The sequence below is a fragment of the Sturnira hondurensis genome, unplaced genomic scaffold (genome assembly GCF_014824575.4).
Source record: "Sturnira hondurensis isolate 20B ecotype Veracruz unplaced genomic scaffold, ASM1482457v3 Scaffold0010448, whole genome shotgun sequence".
In the NCBI taxonomy this organism is placed as follows: domain Eukaryota; kingdom Metazoa; phylum Chordata; class Mammalia; order Chiroptera; family Phyllostomidae; genus Sturnira; species Sturnira hondurensis.
Genome location: NW_028083079.1, coordinates 5918072 through 5935845, shown reverse-complemented (window position 1 = coordinate 5935845; position 17774 = coordinate 5918072).

Genomic DNA, 17774 nt, shown 5'->3' with positions numbered 1-17774 from the left:
GGTCTTCCCAACTCGCTCTGCTGGGCAGCAGGTGTGGGGGGGCGGAGTGGGGCCAGAGACCCAGGGCCTTGCCGTGGCTTTCCGGGGCTCTGATAGAACCTAGTCTCGTTTCCACCTCGAGACTGTGATGTGGGAGGAAAAAGATGGCCTCGAGGCCCAGACATCGGCCAGATCCCTGGGGTTTGCTTGTTTGTTCGTCTCAGTGAGGGTTCTGCCCTCTGCTGCCAGCAGCTTATACTGAAGTCCCCCCCCCCCGCCCCCGACACCTCCTCCTCCCTCCCCCTGTCCTGTCCATGAGCACGGCCATTGCTTCTTCATCACCACCTTGGTCCAGGCCTCTCACCTGGACCACTTGCTGTAATGGTTTCCCAGCTGACCTCCCCACATCCACCCCTGCCCTCTCCAGGGTCCCCAAACCAGCGCTTGGGTGATTCTTCAAAATGCAAAGCTGATTGTATCGTCTCCTTGTTTAAAATGTCAACTGCTTCCCATCGCACGTAGCGTGGCCTGCAGGTAGTGTGCCAAGTCTTGCCCGTTCCTTACTTTCCCCCACCTGCACCCCCGTCATGGGGCTTTCCTTTTTGGCCACAGAGCCTTTGCACAGACTTCCCTGCCTTGCATCTTCCCATCTACTTCCCTGGCATCTCTTGTTTCTCTTGCTGGTTGGCTCCTGCTTATGCCTCAGAGAAGTCTTCCGATCAGAACCCCCCCCCCCCACACACACACACATGCGCGTGNCCACCGGCCCCCCCCCCCCCCACACACACACGCGTGCCATGATTTCCTCCTCGCCGGCACTTGGCCACTGTTGTGACTTTGGATTGTGCGAGTGTGGTTTTCTTTGGTAGTGCCTTTCCCATCAGTAGCCGGCAGGCCTGTGAGGGCCCAGGTCCAGTGTGCTTTGCTCACCGTGCCCGCTCTGGTCGATGTTTTTACTCACCCAACACTCCCAGAGCTTCTCTCGCCTCCTGGAAGAACCCAGACTAGGTGGGGAGAACACTGGTAGTAACGCCAGGAGGGAAGACTAGTTTCTGAGCCCGCTGCGTCTGTGACGTCACGTGCAGGCACCTGAGAGCCTTGTCGGGGAGGGGCTGCTTTTTTTCAGGTGAAGGACTGGGTGCAGAGTAAACTTCCCCAAGTCACAGGACAGTGGGCCGTGGAGCTGGATTCAAACAAGCCATCAGCAGGCTGCAGCCCCCAGGCCCCATCCAGTGTTTGGGGGGAGCACAGTTCAGGGTGGTGAGTGCCCAGACAGCTCGGGTGGGCTGGGCGCAGTCTGCACCCCAGTGTCTGCTCCCCAGTGTCTGCTCGTACTGGCTGGCGGCCTTCCCAGAAGCTTCCTGCCACCACATCCACAGCCCGGCCCTGTCCCTGGCTTGGCCATTCTCTGCCACTCTCTGGGCATCGGTCTCTCCAACCTCGGTAAGAGCTAGGCCTCCTCTAGCTGACTCATCGTAGGGCCCTGTCCTGGTTTCCCAGGACCCTTCCGGCTCTGTCGATTTGACTCAGTCCTTGGAGAAGCTGCCACCCCACCTAGCCCCAGAGGGCAGCAAGGGGCACCCCCGGCTCACCCCTTGCCTACTCGAGCACTGTGTTAATACAGTCGCAGTGGTTACCAACTACCTTCCCACAAAAATACTGTAGTCACGTCATTGTTAACAGGCATTCACATAAGAGCCTAATTACAGATTTTCAGCTTCAAAAAGATCCTCTATTTACATTAATGCTACTTTCTTCCAGATAGAACAGTGTGTGGTCCCTGCTCATTGGTGGCACTGATGGGCTGGTGGTGGCAGACCCAGTGAATACAGAGATCAGGGTCACCCTGGCTTCTCCAGAGTGACGGCAGGGCCGGGGTCAGAGACTAGGTGACTAGGACACGGGGCCCCTGGTGGTGGAAGCCAGTGGCCGGAGCCCATGTCCTCGAGTGTGTATGTGTGTGACCCGTGTGCGGGGTGGGGGTTGGAATGTGGACCCTCAGGAAGGGTTGAGAGGTAATCAGTGGTCAAATTCAGCATCTTCCCGCACCCACCTTCTCCCAGGACTGCCAGGCCCGGTGGGGAGAGGCAAGCACACAGGTAACTATGTTGTGTCTGTGATCAGTTGTGGCAACAAGGACACCCAGGAAAGAGGGTCCTAACAGGCCTGGAAGTGGGTGGGGGTGGGGCCTGCAGTGGGCGTCCTGGTGAGCCGTGACCGTTGCTGGGGAGCTCATGTGCTGAGGAGGTGGGAGTGTGGGTCCTCGCAGCCTCATAAAGACCTGTGAGTGAGCTGCCCACCCACCTGGCCATTCCTGAGAAGCCAGAGTGACTAGGAGGGCACAGGCTGCAGAGGTGGTCTGGGCCTCAGGTGTCAGCATGAGACAGATGGGCGTCTTTGGGGACAGCGGGAAGCCGCGGGAGGACAGCAGGCAAGGAAGAGACGCAGAAGGTAGGGATGGTGTGCAGGGGACTGCGTGGGTTGGGGGGACAGGTGGAAGCTGTGGAGAGAGTCCTGGCCAGAGCGCCCTTCCCTGGGTCAGAAGCCATGTGACCGTGGGCAGGAGGAGATCATGGTCCCCCCTGCAGGCTGGCAGGCCCCTCGGTCGCCCTGTCGCCACCTGCAGCGTCCTCCCTTGGGTGAGTTGTTATATATGGTCACAGGACTCCATTACTGCAGGACGCTTCCGTGTAATGCTTTGAAAGAATTATTGAAATGTGTAATTACAGTGTGCATTGTAATATAAAACAAGTCTATTATATTCATTTGATGGAACTGCGCTCCATAATGTCTATTCTCATGTAAAAGATTCTGCCATTAGGGTGTTATATTGTGTGATGATAATTGTCCGTCCGCAGACACGGTCTCCCTGTCCTCACCCACTTCCCATGCTGCCTCATGTCATGTCCCCCGGAGTCCCTGCACTTCTTAGTCGGGGGTGTCATGGGGTCGTTCGGTCCAACCCCGCTTTAGACAGACGGGGAAAGGGAGACCTCGAGGGGCGAGGCGTGTGCCCGAGGCCCGGCACTGGCAGCACAGTGTCTGTCTCCCGAGTCCCAGCCACTGTTCTGCCTGTGGTCCCCAGAAGCTTTAAGGAATTGGAAGCTTTTCTTCAAAAAGAACCTCATGGGGAACCACATACAAAAGGCAGACAGGAAGGGTCAGCCTGCGTGAGGCCCAGATGGGCTGCCCAGGGTCCTGACCCCTCACTACATCCCACTCCCACTCTGGGGCCCCGCCCTCAAACACTGGGGCTCTGAGGGACTTTGAAAACCAGTGGCCCAAAGCCTTCATTGTCCAGATTGGAAAGAGATCACACCCCGAGTTTGGGGGCTGAGCTGGGATCGGTGCCCTTATACCTGTGGTCCTGTTGGATTGGCTCTTGGCCCTGGCTGCCTCAGACCCGGACCTCAGGGACATGTCCCTCTTCCAGATGGGAGGCCCAGCCCTGGAGGCCGAGGTGCAGTGGGTCTGTGGTGAGGCGCAGGACTCCCTCTTTCCACAGGTGCCCTTGGGACCCCTGGTGCAAGAACAGCCCCCCCCACCCCCCGCCCCGTCATCTCCTGCCTGCACCTCGCTGGCCTACCGGGACTCAGGCCTCCTCGTCTGCGGGGACGTCACACACCTGCAGATATTTAGAGGTCCAGCTCTGTGCTGGGCACTGTTCTGGGCCCTTGTGACACATCAGTGGACAAAACAAAGACCCACTTAGGTTTTGGCAGTGAGAGGACATGATGAAGAAGCCAGTGACCTCTGGGAGGGTGAAGGCTTTACAGCCGGGAGGAAAGGAGAGCCGAGCAGGGGAGCGGGGAGGCGGCAGGGTTCAACCTCAGACAGGGCATTGTGGAGAGGGGGACGTGAGCGGAGCAGGGAAGGGAGGAAGGAGCAGGGGAAGCAGATACCAGGGTGAGGGTGTCCCAGGCTGAGGGGACAGCTGCTGGCCCGGCATGGGTGACAGGAGGGAGCCGCCGGGCCCAAGGGGCAGCAAGAAGGTTGGGGTTGTTAGGGTGGTCAGTAAGGTGGGCCATAGAAGAATCCACAAAGAGAGGAAAGTGCAGAGAGTGAAGCGTTTTCACTTCCCCACGGTGGGGGTAAGGGCCGTGTGGGGGTACACACAGCACCAGCCCTGAGGGGGCGGGGCTGTGAGTTTTTATCTGTGATGGGGCGGGTGTAGAGCAGGATGTTTCGACGTCATCTTCAGGTGCGGTGGTGTTTGCTGTGGTCTGGTGTGTCTGGGATTCTGAGGGTGCTTGACTGGAGGGTGAGTGTCAGGAGGGGAGCTCAGAGGACAGCAGGGCCTGGCCGTGACTTTGAGGAGGTGGCAGATGCTGTGCGGGGTCCTGAGCAGAGAAGGGTGTGCTCTGACTTGGGCTTTACAGCCTCCTCTGGCTCCCATGCCCTGGGGCTGGGGCGTATCCAAGTGAGGGGGCTGCTCCTGGTCGACCTCCTCCCGGTCGACCTCTGGCTTTCCCGCAGGGCCAGGGCATGGGTCCCCAGCGAGAGTGTGGGAGAACAGAGGGAACCCCCAGTGTCCTGCCTGCAGGGTGTCATGTAACAAAGTCTGTCTTTCAGTCTGTCATGATCATCCTTGCTGCCCAAGCCTTCGTTTTGACAGTGTTTTCAGTAAATTCTTTCACTGAGAAACCTCCCCACAGCTGTCCCCTGAATTTAACTTCATCTCCTATTTTGTGCTCTAAGAACCTGTTCAGAGAGGTGAGGCCTGCCCAAGGTCACGCAGTGGGTCTTGGGGCCGGTTCCTGGTCCTGGCCCCTCACTGAAAGGGGGTCCTGGGAAGGCCACCCTCTGGCCCCTGGATTGTCACAGTAGGAGGACGTCAGGTCGCAGGCGGGCGCTGTGTTGTGGTGGGATCTGAGCAGAATCACTCTCAGTTTTCCGTCTCTGGGGGCTTGTGTCTCCCCAAGGGAGCTGCAGAGGGAATCTTTCTGGCTCCCAGGAGTCCCAGACAGAGAAAGGGGCCCTGCAAAGGGGCCTGCGGTGGATGCGGGTGTTCGCTGAGCTCCTAGCGGAGGAGCGGAAGCCATCCGGGTTCCTGCGTTGCCTGGATCTACGCAGTGGCGTGTTGGGGACCGAGAACGGAAGGTGCTGCCCTCCCACTCCTTGGTTATCTGCCTGGTCACTGGGCTCTGAAACCCCTGCTGAGGGGGGGTCTCACAGTCCCTCCACCTTCTGCCTGCAGCCTTGGGGAGCACAGTGGTCACATCCCAGCCTGGTCTCCACCCTGGGGGCACCCGTCCTCGGTCTGTGTTCCTGCGAAGACCTCTTGGCCATGTGGTTAACTCCTGCAGGTAAACGCCTCAGACTTGTGGGAAGAGTCAGATGCTGAAACTGATTTGCAAAGCCCCGCACACGATCTCAGTTTTCACAACTTGCCTGTGTGGACAGCTTTAATTCTCCCATTTTGCAGACCAGGAAGTGAGTCTCAGCGAGGCTGATTCACTTGCTCAGGGACACAGACCCAGTAAGTTGAGGAGCTGGCCCTGGGGTGGGGTCCTTTGGTCCCACCACTTCGTGTCACCTCGTGAACTGTTTGCTGAACTGCAGGACAAAGGTGTGTCGGGGCAGACGGGCTGGGTTAGAACCCTGGACTGGCCTTTTAAAGCGCGCCGTTCAAATCCAGCGACTCCTGCTTCACACCCACAGTCATCAAAGGCCTCTGCTAACAGCTGCCGCGCCTTCCTTTGTGCCTGTGACAAAAGCTCCACCTCAGCCCCCGGGATGAGGCCGCTGGAATTAAATGGGGAGCGAGGAACAGGAAGAAAGGAGAGGAAGGTCATCTTTTGAAATGACAAAGAGGCGCTGTTTTTCAGTGGGGTAGGCGAGCCTTGGGTAACACCCACTGGGCTGCAAATTTTAATTCCCATCTCCGCAGCTGCTAATGTGCTTGTCTCTTGGAGAATAGACACTAATTGACAAGCAACCAAATAAATAACGTGTAACATGAAAGCAAACACAAGCTCTAAAAGAGAGGAAAAAATAGCAAAGGGGATGAAATGAAACATGTGGGGGTTGAGCAGTGTTTTCCTCACTCCATTCAAGTGACATCAAAAGGCTTTTCAAAATATTTGTTTCGTGGTGAAGATACAGTTTGGAGTCGTCTGAGTTCCCGTCCCCACGCTGCTGTGCTGGAGAGCAGGGGGAGCAGTGAGAAGCTGGCCGTCCCTCCCAAAGGACCCTGAGAAGCACCTACGCAGGGTGACACACCACCCCCCCCCCCCCCCATTTTACAGGAGGTCAGACTGAGGCCCAGAGAAGGAACTGAAGGGGGCGTCTCTAGGAGGGCCACACAGTGGGACTCTGGGAGGTGGGACCTCTGGTATGCGTTTTACTGTTCCTCCCACAGAAAAAGATACATTGGATCCTTAATACCCAGCACCTCAGAATGGGAACTTATTGGACATAGGGTCACTGCAGACGTAACTAGTTAGGATGAGGTCATTCTGGAATAGGGCGGACCCTTGGCCCACTGTAACTGGTGTCCTTATAAAAAGAGGGAGAGGCAGGGTCGGGGAGAACAGCAAGTGAGGACACAGTGACAAGTAGAGAGACTGCTGTGTGACAACAGACAGTGGAGGGTGCTGGCCACCCCTAGGAGCTAGAAGAGGCAAGGACCAATTTGACCCAGAGTCCCACATGGAGCATGGCCCTGAGGGCACCGTGGGTTTGGCCTTCTGGCCTCCAGTACTGTGGTGTTTGGTGTTTGCAGCCCCGGGACGCTAACACCGCCCCCCCCGTGCCTGTCCTCATGCTCCCCGTGCGGCCAGCCCAAAGGCGACACGTGTCCCAAGTCCCTGCTCAGGGTCCTGCCTCAGAGAAGTCCCCTGACTTACTGTGCCCAGTTATTCCCTGGTCACCATGAGCCATGACATGTCATTGTTGTTCCCGTTTTAATGATTTCTGTAGTTCTGGTGGTGGCAGGAATGGCACCTGGTGTCGGACTGGTGGGGTCAGGCTGGACCTCGGTTCTGCAGCCTCCGTGCTTGAGTTCTGGCTGGAGGGAATCCAGGGCCGAGATTCACACTGTACGAGAAAGGTTTTTTAGAAAGTCACAGAGGTAGAAGAAGTGAGCCTTAGAAGAAGTGGGTTCAGGAAACAAGTTACAAGCAAAAGAAGGACCCTTGGGGATTAGGAGAGAGGAAGGTAATAGTAATGCACCCAGGGGTGGGGTGGGGGGTGGAGGGTGGAGGGGGAGGGACATGGACAGGTGCGGGTGTGGGATCCTGTCTTCCAACGTGTCCCGGCCATTTCTCCTCCTGAGGGTCAGTCTCCTCATTTGTAAAATGGGGCGACAGGTTCTACTTCAACGGGATGTTGTAGGCTCAGTGAGATGACATGCGTGAAGCTCTTCACAAACGTGGAGGGCTGTGCATTCCCAAGGCCACTGCCCAGTGTTGCCCCGCCGCTGACCCTGGGACACAGGCATCAGCCTGCAGGACAGCAGCTGGCGAGGCCTGGGTGAGCCCCCCACAGTGCGTTAGAGGGGTGGGCTCATTTCTCGGCGGCTCATCGGAGGCCCCTGGTGCCACTCAGGTAAGATGCAGCCCCTGGAAGTGACAGTGTGACAAACTGGCCCTGAGGAGGGTGCCTGGCACCGGGTGAAATTGCTTATCAGAGAAATGATGCTAAAAGTAAAATAAATTGGACTTCACACTGCCATCGTAATTTTAAAAATTAATTAAGAATAAAAAGGAGATGCATCTCGAAGGAAGGGAGAAGTCTAATTTTGACACACAATAATGAATCCCTCTGTTCAGAGATTCATTAACGGGTCTGACACGCAAATTGCTCCTTTGATGGAGCCTGAAATCCCCTGGGGGCCTTCCCAGGGCGCTGCTGGGGTCTGGGGGCCACTTCTGGGGACTTGTGGATGTGGCTGAGGTGCTCCCACAATTGTCCCTGGTCAGGCACCAGAACTGAGTGCCCACTGGTCACTGGGGCCCCACCTGGGGTTGGGTGCTGAGGGCCCACAGGGAATCAGGCGGGGCCTCTGGCCTCGCTGGGCTCACAGTCAGAGGGAGAAGCACACCCTCCCTGTAGTGTGCTGTGTGCTGTGTGCTGTGACCAGGGAAGGAGGAGCTGGGGGGACGTGGGGGAGCGACTCCTGAAATGAGTCTCAGAGGGTTATCGGGGCTTCCCTGGAAAGAAGGGGAGGGGGCCTGCCAGGCAGAAGACAAGCACAGAGTGGGGAACAACGTGGTCTCTGGGATCTGCTAGAAAGGGCATGGTTGGGAGGTCGGGCACTGAAGGCAGAGCAAGACGCAGGGTGGAGAGTGACTGCCAGGACCAGGAGGGTGACTTCATCCCGAGGACAACAGGAAGTCACTCAGGGTCTAAGGCAGGGTGGCTCAGTCTTGAGAGAGACCACGATGCCTGAGGGCCCTCCAATATGCTTCTTTTACCCTGGGTACTGGCCTTCCGGAATTCCCCTCATGTCCACTGGGCACATTACTTCTTTTAAAAAAATATTGTGGGTTTCAAACATTCTTAAACTTACAGAAAATTTACAGACATAGTACAAAGAACTCTATTCCTAAGTCATTTGAGAATAACCCCCTATCTGATGTCCCCCCAAACTCAGATACATCAGTGTTTATTGCCTACAAACGTGAACATTCTACATAACCCCAACACATCTGCATTATCTATCTGCTGCTGCGTAACAAATGACCCCCCAAATTCAGCAGCTTAAAACACCAGGTACTTAGGGTCTCACAGGTGCAGCTTAGCTGGGTGGTTCTGGCTCAGTGTTCTGGATGCTTTTGACTCTGAGAGCTGGTAAGGGCCGCACTCGCCTCCAGACAGGACTGGGTCTGAAGGATCCACTTGTAAGCTCAGTTGGGGGTGCTGGATTCTTCCAGTCCCCACAGGCGGGGGGCTGGGGGCCTCAGGTTCTCGCCAGCACAGGGGAGCCTCTTCATGGGGCTGCTCCTAATATGCAGTGTGGAGAGAGAGAAGGAGAGGGAGAGACAGAGACGGAGAGAAAAAGAGGCCACAGTCTTTCTAGAACCTAACCTTGGAAGTGACATCCCATTTCTTCTGCCCTAGTCTCACTCAGGGTGAGGGGATTGCTTACTACTGGGTGAGGGCAAGAGGTGAGGGTCACGGGGGCCACCCTACAGGCTGCACCGTCACCCAGGAAATCCACCCTGACACATGCTACCGTCTACCCTCAGAGCCCACCCAAGTTTCACCGAATGTCCCAGTACCGTCCTTCGTAGTGAAAGGATCCAGGGCTGGTGCCCTGTGTGGTGCGCCTTGTTAAAGAAATGCCTCTTTCATTTCCTTCCACCTGGAACAGTTTCTCACTCGCCTCCACTGTCGTGACCTTGACATTTGGGAAGTTGTTTTCTGGACTGCCCCTCGGTTCGGGCTCGTCTGACCTTGCCCACTGGTCAGATCCAGGCTGTGCGTTTCAGAGGGGATGCCCCAGAGGAGCGCTGCCCTTTCTCGCTGCATTTCCCCGCCCCGTCTCACCAGGGTGTTGGAGGTCAGTGTGTTTCATTGCTGCTGACATTCACGGTGGTCATTTGGTCGAGGTGTCTGTCAGTCGCTGCCGTTGTAAGTCACAGTGACATCAGCTGTAATGTTACTGGTTTTACCTTTGTCATTAGTAATTAGCTTGTGGGGGAGGTGCTTTGAAAGTGCGAAGATCCCATTCCCTGTGGAACTTCCACGTATTTGTCACTTTCTCTGACTTACACCTGTGTAGACAACACAACTGTTTGCTCAGTGGACTGTTACCTGTTACTCTCATCACTTGCACGGATGCTCACCCTGCCCGAGGTTGGCCAGCAGGAGCCCCTCCAAGCTGGCTCCTCCTGGCAAGGACACAACCTTCTGAGACAGTTGCCCCTCCACGGTCTCGTGCAGCCCCCTGCTGCCCTGTGGAACCCCGTGTTCCTCTCAGGAAGGGGAGAGTCCTTTCTCTCCCCCACCTTTTGGCCTCAAGCCAACCCCTTTGCTCAGGAGCTTGCTAAAGCTCATCCACAGAGCCCTCCAGGGGAAGGTCTGAGGAAGAGGAAGCTGGTGGCCCAGCTGGGTCTCTGTTCGGCCCCGAGGAGCTGGTCCTGGGGGACACCCTGTCTCTGCACATGGGGTACTGTCTGTGGGGCTCCAGCCCAATCACCTGACTCGGGGGCTTTGAAGATCACCAGGTCACCTCCTCTGGCCCCCGTCTTCCCCACAGCCCAGAGAGGGGGAGTTCATCTCCCGAGGACACACAGCATGTTTGTGGCAGGGCTGCAGCTAGACTCCAGGCCTCGGCTTTCCTAGCCCAGACCCCGAGATAATGGGACACAGTGGCCATGCCTGGGGGGAACTGGACGGGGCACCCACTGGTGAGAAATGTCACAAATGTGGAGCAATGCCGTCCAGTCTCCATGGGAGCCCCGTGTCCTGGCCTGAAGGGTGCGTGCTGGCCCCAGGATGTCTCAACCCTCTAACCTTCTCTGTGCCCCCTCCCCTCCCAGGGGGCGGATGGGGGGACCCCAGTGATGCTGGTGCAGAGTCAAGAAGCACCCGGTGCTCTGGAGGTGGGTGTAAGACAGCCACTTACTCTTGGGGTTTAGAAAACCACACATTTACCTTCAAGGGGGTGGGGGGATGCTGAAGGGGAGAGACGTATTTGCATAAGGAGCTCAGACCTTCTGGAAGGGCACTGCTGAGACCACCGCCTCTGCTCTCAGAGATACAGACTCAGGGGGATGGGCCCGGGGACACTGTCATAGCTCCGAGTGGGGATCAGAGGAAAGGAAGGGCAGGAGCCTGCAAAACAGGTTGCCTTTGGGGCAGGGGACTGCGCTGTGTGGGCGGCAGTGGTGCCTCTCAGGTCCGGCCGCCTGGCGTCGTCGATGTGTTCCTGGGAACCAAGGCCAGCCCGTCAGTTCCGACAATGCACACCCATGATTAAAGTCTCTCACTGAACAGATACAAAGAAATGTAGGCTAACAGGTTAGTAGTAAAACTAGAAGTTTCTAAAACATTCAATAACGGGAACTTGACTAAATAGATTTTGGTACCCTGCAGTATCGTGCTGGTAAAAACATTTTTAGACAGAATTTTTAATGAAATGGGAACAATATTATATTGAATGGAAAAAGCAACGTGCAATATAATAGGACAAAAGCCGCTTTCTCAGACCCTCTTTCCCAGAGCTGGCTGGACCCCATAAAGCATGACTGACCCTAATTGTTTTACAAGCCTTTATCCTCAGGACTAGAAATTTGCTGGAAGCGCCCTGAAGGTGCAGGATACACCAGACCACAGTGACCATCCACCCTGCACCCAAAGATCACGTCGAAACAAGCTGTAGCCCACCCGAAACCGCCTGCTCTACAACCGCGTGGTTACTTGATAAAAACCTGAAACCCCGACCCCTCAGGGCTGGTGCTGTGCATCTCTCTACACCCTACCCTCTCCCTCCCTTGGGAAGGTAAAAATAAACCTTTGCTCTCTGCACTTTCTTCTCTTTGTGAATTCTTTCACAGCCCGAGTCACCGACCACACCATATACGATAAGGTTTCTACGGTGTCAGTAGAACAGAGAGGAAGAAAGTCCACTAGAATGTTAACGGGGTTTAAATCTGCATTGTGGGCTTGTGGATGACTTTTATTTCCTTCTTCGTCCTTTTCTATATTTCCTGCAATAAACAATATTACTTATATTACTTACAGTAAAAAATTATAAGGAATAATATTACTCTCAGAGTAAGAAAAAGCACGTAAAAGTTTTCGAAAGGAACCCAACACCACGTAATACGTGACACTGTCTCAGTGTGGAGCCGTTAGAGTCCTCACATCTCCAGAGGCACTGGACACCTGAGTTGTATTTCACCTCCTAAAAAATCCCCTTTGTCCCTTCATGAGGATGGCATTTATAAAAAGCAAAATAAAGGGAAGGACTGGTCATCAGGGTGAGGTGCCTTGTAGGAAGAGGCAAGAGAAGCTGGGGAAAATGAGGACAACTCCAGTTGAGGGACCTCTGGTGGCCCAGGGAGTTGGAAGGGGCTGCAGGGAGACACACCTCTCACCAAGTCTGTGGGGTGGTTGGGCGGCCGTAGGGTGCTGTTTGTGGTCAGAGAACAGACCAACCCAGGGACTTACCGAATCATCATAAAAAATAAAGCCAGCATAGATGGAGAGCAATGACAGCTAGTGGGGTTGGGGTAGGGAGGTTGGGGGTGGAGGGGTTGAGCAAAGGACTCATGGGCAACAGGGTGGGGACTGCTCGGGGGGAAGGGGAGGTGTGAGGGGATTAAATGGTGATGGGAAAACAATAAAGATGATATATTTTATAAAGCAAAGCTTGGAATGGTTTATAAAGTACCTTTCTTTCATTCATTCATTCACTATTTTGCCATCTCAACAACCCCATGGGATAGACATTTTTATTATAGCTTTGTTGAGGGGACAAAAAAGGTCAGGGTGGCTGGGAATCATGTCCAAGTTGCCCAGCTCCTGATGGCAGGGTTTGGACTTCAGTCTGCCTGTGCCAATGCCAAGTCCTTACCATGATCATTACCCACTGGGTGACGCCCTAGCCACTGAGTAACCTCTGTGCCTGCGTCCTGAAAACCCTGGGATCCTCACACGTGCTGTTGTTCCAACTCCTTCTCAGTCCTGGGGAACCCCTCTGCCTCCCGGTGGGTGGCCTGGGCTAGCACCTCCCATCTGCACGACGCAGGGGCCAAATGACCACCCAGGGCACTTGAGAAAATTCTTTATTGTTAACCTTAAAATTAACATAAAGATCTTTCAGTGTTCCATATTTTACTTAATTTTGAAGCAAAGGGAAAGTCACTAAGCTAACAGAAATCCGAAGAGTGACACAGGCTACGGGCACATGGAGGGACTCCGAGCCGCCACTCTGTTGTGTCAGAGCCCTGTCTGGCTTTACCCTATCCCTGGTCACGTGCCAAGTTGCAAGAAGATGGACACAGAGAAGCCCAGATCCACATTCTCCCAACTTGACAACCCTGGCTGACAGTCAGCATCTTCCCCAAGAGAGTTGGTCAAAAAATTCCAGGGAAGGTTCTGATTGGTCAGGCTGTGTCATATATCCTGTTGCCAAAGGGACAGGCAAGTCCCACTTGAGCCACACGGGTGGGTCATCCCCAAGGAAAGAGGGGATCTGTCACCAGACAAAAACAGAGGTCTACCAACAATTGAAGCTATAAATACTATAATTCTATTTTTTATTTTTAAGTATATTTTATTGATTATGCTGTTACAGTTGTCTCATTTTTTCTCCCCTTTTTCCCCTCCACCCTGTACCTCTCTCCCACCAGCATTTCCTCTGCTTAGTTCATGTCCGTGGGTTGTACATATAAGTTCTTTGGCTTCTCCATTTCCCACATTATTCTTAACCTCCCTCTGTCTATTTTATGCCTACAATTTATGCTTCTTACTCCCTGTACCTTTCCCCCCATCCTTCCCCCTCCCCACTGCTAACCCTCCATGGGATCTCCATTTCTGTGAATCTGCTCCTGTTCCAGTTGTCTGCTCAGTTTGTTTTTGTTTTAGAGTTGGTTGTTGATAGTTGTGAATTTGTTGTCCTTTCACTGTTCATATTTTTTATCTTCTTTTTAGACAAGTCCCTTTAACATTTCATGCAATAACATCTTGGTGATGATGAACTCCTTTAACTTGACCTTATCTGGGAAACATTTTATCTGCCCTTCTGTTTTAAATGAAAGCTTTGCTGGATAGAGCAATCTTGGATGTAGGTCTTTGCCTTTCAGGACTTGGAATACTTCTTTCCAGCCCCTTCTTGCCTGCAAGGTCTCTTTTGAGAAATCAGCTGACAGTCTGATGGGAACTCCTTTGTAGGTAACTGTCTCCTTTTTTCTTGCTGCTTTTAAGATTCTTTCCTTATCCTTAATCTTAGGTAAATTAAATATGATGTGCCTTGGTGTGTGCTTCCTTGGGTCCACCTTCTTTGGGACATTCTGAGCTTCCTGAATTTCCTGGAAGTCTATTTACTTTGCCAGATTAGGGAAGTTCTTCTTCATTAAATTTTCAAATAAGTTTTCCATTTCTTGCCTTTCCTCTTCTCTTTCTGGCATCCGTATGATTTGGATATTGGAACGTTTAAAGTTGTCCTGGAGGTTCCTAAGCCTCTCCTCATTTTTTTGAATTCTTGTTTCTTCGTTCTGTTCTGGTTGAATGCTTATTTCTTCCTTCTGTTCTAAACCATTGATTTGAGTCCCAGTTTCCTTCCCGTCACTGTTGGTTCCTTATATGTTTTCCTTTATTTCACTTTTCAGAGCCTTCACTTCTTCCTCTATTTTGCGACCATACTCAACCATTTCTGTGAGCATCCTGATTACCAGTGTTTTGAACTCTGCATCTGATAGGTTGGCTATCTTTTTATGGCTTAGTTGTATTTTTTCTGGAGCTTTGATCTGTTCTTTGGGCGATGTTTTTTTGTCTCGGCGCACTTGTTACGTAGTAAGGGGGGGAGCCCTAGGTATTTGCCAGGGTGGGGCAACACGTCACTTTGTTGTGGCGCTGTATCTAGGGGAGTGGTCTGAGAGGGAACAGTGCTGCTTGCTCGGCTCTCAGGCAGCTTCCAGTCACTTCCTCTGCCACCCACAATCGAACTGAGCCCTTCTGGTGCTGATTCTCAGGTAGGTGGGTTTGTGTACATTCTAGGACCCCGTGGGTCTCTCCAGTGAACTCTCCTGTGGAGCTGGGAGTTTCTCCCACCCCCTCAACCCCCCACAGGTTTTTTTAGTCAGAGTTTTTGAGGCTTTATTTACTCATGCTAGAACCTTGGGTTGCACGGTCCTTGTCTCACTGTCCCTGTCTCACTCCCCAGTGGTTCCTCCCATTTCAGCTACACACAAATGTGGGGCTGCCTGGTCCTCCAGCCACCACCTTGCCACAAGTCCTCTCCACCCGGCTGCCTGTCTCTACCCCTCCTACCGGTCTGGTTGAATGTTTCTTCTTTAACTACTTGGTTGTCGGGCTTCCATACAGTTTGATAGTCTGGCAGTTCTGGTTGTTTTTGTTTTTATATTTGTTGTTCTTCTTCTGGTTGTGCAAGGAGGCAAAGTGTATCTACCTACTCCTCCCTCTTGGCCAGAAGTCTCTTATAATTCTATCCTTTAACGTAGGTCCTTCAGACAATACCTGTTTTCTCCTGCTAAGAAAGATGAGGAATTCAATGTACTTTATTGCCTTCTATCTCTCCTTCCCCCTACTGAATTTTGTAGTTATATTATTATTCTGAATTCTACCAATTTTGTAACTTTTAGACTGTAAGTATTGATCACAGCTATGAAAAATTTAAAAAATCAGTATATTTACACTTTCTTCCGTGGCTCCTGCCCACCTCCAATTCTTGTTAAATAATTATTCTCATATTGTCAAGGTTCGTGACATGTGCATGTCACCCTATTTGGTATGAAGTGGTAGCTCCAGTTTTATTTACATTTCCCTGATGACTCATGGTGCTCCCACCATTTCATGTGCTTATTGGCCATGGTGCATCCTCTTTGGAGCAGTATCTGTTCAAGTCCTTTCCCTGTTTTTTTAAATTAGGTTGTGTGTCTTTTGTTGTTGAAAATATTTTAAAAATGGTTATCTTGTTGTAGAAGCATCTTAATATACAGGTTTTTAAGCATGGGTGCAGAGTGGCGAAGATTTTCAGTTCTTGGGAATCATAAAATATCTTTACTTTGTCCTCTTTCTGGTTTGATAGTTTGGCCTTATATAGAACCGTGGGATAAAAACCACTTTTCCTCAGAACTTGAGAGCTGTCATGGGCTGAATAATGTGTCCCCCTCTCCCACAATGTCCGGGTCCTCTTCTTTCAGCCCCCTTTGCTTTTGCCTCTCACGTGCTCAACGTTCGTGCCAGCTGCTCTCAGTTTCCGCTCCGCACTGCAGGCCCTGGGCCCCCCACTCTGTGGCAGGTCCCTGTCTCAACTGGAGGGAGGAGGGCTCAGGAAGAGAGCTGACTTCATCATGAAGAAGAGGCACGGGTCTCCTGGGAACTGGCTGTGTGAATCCTGGCCTGAGAAAGGGTAGCCAGGGTCACTCACCCTTTCCCTCCTCTGAGTGATCAGCACTCTGGGGTCCTGTTCAGCATCCAGTCGCCCGTCCATAGGGCTCTGGGCAGGCCTGTGGCAGGTGCAGAAGACAGACCTGGTCCCTGCCCCCGCCGAGCTTCCCCTTAGACCAAGGAGAAACACATTTCTAGTTTCTCTGGACCAGAGGTAGCCAGGAGCTACTGATGGCCTTGCTGACATTCTTTGTAGTGCTTGGGACATAACGACTCTTAGTAAATATTCGGTGAATAAATCAGTGTAGTCTTGTATTTTTCTTTGAGAAATGACTTGGGACCTCTGGAAAAAATATTGCTGAATAACTGAATGAGAATACTGTTCAAAACTCGGAGGATGAGTAGACCTCTGAACAGTGTTTTCTCCGAATCCAGAAGAAAATTTTAGCATCTTGTAAGGACCCTCGTGTGAATGCAAGGAGAGGGTGACTTTAATGAAATTAGAGCAGCAAGTTGTAAGTAGAGGAAGCTGAGATAGACAGATTCCTCCTCGGTGAAATGCAGAGAGAGGTGGATGAACTGAGGGAGACTTGCAAGGGACCTGAAGGGCGACGGAATCGTCACTGCATCCCTGGAAGCATCGTCAGTGGAGTCGACTTCAAGGGAGATCAAATCAGTGACGTGGCAGACACTCTTGAAAAGCTCTGTTGGAAGCCAGCAACAGAAGATAAAGACCGGAAAGATGGGGCAATCGAAGAGATTATGGTGGCCTTTGAGGAGAAACAGGACGGTTGGTACTGAGGCAGAAATTAAAGACAGACTGTGCAGGTCAGCAAGGCCCCCTCCGTCCTGGCTAAGCCAGGGGAAGGCCAACACTTGGACACACCCTGGTTCATGTGTTGAATAAAGAAAAAGATAAAAGCAAATCCCATGCAAGGATCTAGGAAGGAAGAAGCAGAAGGTCTAAGAGATGACCCAGCAAAAAACAAGTCAGGCATCCTTTGAAGCAACAGACCAGCGTCCCACAGGTTGTCTGCTGTTGCGAAGAATCTCACACAGAGAAAGGCGAACTCTTTCTGCCTCTGTAAGACAGGGCTAGCACCAGTTCTTCCCTAGAGGATTGTAAAGAGAGCTAGATGGAACAGGCATGTATTTAGACAAGACAGTGCCCAGCAGGGGTTTTCCTTCATTCTCGTTGGCTCTGGTTCTCTCAGTAAGTGAAGAGGCTGACTTCCATTGGGCTGTGTGGGAGTAGAGGCATCTTGGACATCGGAATGAAGGTACCCAGAGGGCTGCTGGGTTCTTGGGTTTGAGGCTCAGAAGGGAGAGCTGTGGTGGAGCTAGTAACCAAAGCAGAGGGGGCAGGACGAACAACCACGAAGTGCATTCAGTGTGAGGGGATGCTGCAGGAGGACCACCCCTAGGAGACGGGGCAGCGGGGCTCCCAGGGAGGGTCTAAGGCCTGTCTAGGGTTTGATGTGCGTTCTGTTCTTGGCTGTGGAGCCCAGCTGGCAATCAATGGTCAAGTAGTTACCTGACACATAGGAAATGTCTCCTGCCGTAGATAACCCTGCTAGCCCGAAAGGCCTGGGAGCTGCCCCAAGTCATGGGGACATCAAATTGCCCGTGGCAGGTTCACCCCTCCTGCCCCAGGCCTGGGAGGGAGGCCCTCCTCCAGGAACCTCGGAAGGCCCTGACTTTCATCTGGGACCCAGCTGATCAATCACCAGTAACTGCAGGCTCTGAGTTGTCACTCCCTTCTCGTCAATAAG